Source organism: Echinococcus granulosus, assembly GCF_000524195.1.
Source record: "Echinococcus granulosus chromosome Unknown EG_S00011, whole genome shotgun sequence".
Taxonomy (NCBI): Eukaryota; Metazoa; Platyhelminthes; class Cestoda; order Cyclophyllidea; family Taeniidae; genus Echinococcus; species Echinococcus granulosus.
The window spans coordinates 42,101-43,930 of NW_020170391.1; positions in this window are offsets into that span (position 1 = coordinate 42,101).

A 1,830-nucleotide genomic window follows, 5' to 3' on the forward strand; every position below is an offset into this window, starting at 1 on the left:
TGCATCCTTTGCCTCGACCTTTGTTTCTTCTGACGTAATCAAGATTGAGGTTTGATGCTCTCTACTGAAGTCGTAATAAGCCAAAGCAAGGCAGAAGACCACGTGGAGATCTGCAAATCCAAAACATGTGGTTGGAAGGTGTGAAATAGTATGCAGCGGAATGGTAGCAAAGGAAAATTATGAAGAAGATAGATAAAGGGATAATATAAATACATGGGGATTGGGGGTTGATTAGGCCGAGTTAAGCGGCATTGGTAGGGCTCCAAACTTGATATCTAGGAAAATGTGGACCAGTGCGAGTAGAATGGTCTAGACTGCTGGGTTACTCCCCCACCTCGATGTAATGATCATGCACGGGTGTTGGGGTGGGCATTAGACCTCTGGCAACGCGCGCTGCTACCTCTTAGTGAAGAAATAATAGGTGCACCCTCAATCGTAGCAAATCCATCCTGTTGGAGTTGCTGGAAGCTTCTGCCTTTGTGGTTATTAGCTCAAGCATTCTAATCACTGCACTGGCGCTCGCCTCTACCTGCTTGGTTAGATTTAAGCTTCCATACAGCCCAAATCATGAAAAATATAAATCAGTTGCTGCAATTTGAGGTAATATAGAAGGGCAGAAGCCATGTCTCGCACACTAGAACACAAAAAAGGCAGACGACTTATTATAATCATGCTATAAGTGATTGTGGCAGTTGATACTAGAATTTATGAGGTTTTCATTTTGCCATCACTCAAGGGTAATTTAATGTAGTTCTAATCCCTGAATATGCATCGAATACAACAATAGTGGCTCTTTCGAGCTGTAAATTTTGCAGACGATAAGCATGCTTGCATTTCTTATCACAATTTGCTCCCACATTTGACAGCTGGCTGCCAGTCACAGGCAGCTGGTAATCAAATGGTGAGGCAGTCAGTGCAACGGACGCACACCAAGTCGCGATTCGGGCATTTATGCTCCTCGCCCACCTGCACTCTAGGTCCAAATGCAGAAAGACATTGCTTGCTTTACCGCACACTTTCTGCCAGCCGAATTAGCGTTTAGCTTATTTGGTCCGTTAGGTGATTTCTGCTGCAGCGCCAGACGTATCGCCTAGCTCCGTGACAGTCGTCTAATCAGTTTCAGCGAAGCCCCTATGATCCTCTCTCCTCAAGAATTCTATTTCTAACATCAGATACTTTTAGTTTGATAGAACAGGAGCGGCTACAATGGAGTTGTGACTAATGATTACATGGGAGAAGAGGACCCCAAGAGAACAATTGATATGAAATTTATGACTTTTTTAGCAGCTACCTAATAGTGACGAGCCTAGAAGCCATTTAAGTTTGATGCTGCTGTCGCAAACGCTGATAGAGAAGGATAAGGCAGAAACCGACACGAGCCTAAAAATAGCTGAAATTTCTAATAAATGCGAGTGGTAAGAGAGGTTTGCGAATAAGACAAGGGAGTGCGGCCAGAACCGAAGATAATGCAATACAATACGAAGAAGTGCGCAAGTAGGAGTGTGGAAAAGAAGTGAAGAATAGAGAGGTGGGCAAGGTAAATAATGGCATCCTCAATGTGGAGGGAAAACAGTGTTATTCGTAGTCCTCGTCTATTCACGCTTGCGGCTGCATTGAGGGCAAAATCCGTGTCTGTGCAAAACGATTAGATTAGATCAAATCTAAGCAAAATAAAGCAGAATGAAGCTGAATGAAACATGATTGCATGAACAGGGGCAACACATTCAGATGATTAGATAGCAAATATCACGAGTGTGTGAGTTCTGTCATAATTTTTAAATATTCATTTACAATAAACGCAAATTCACTTGATACTGACTGTGCGTTAAC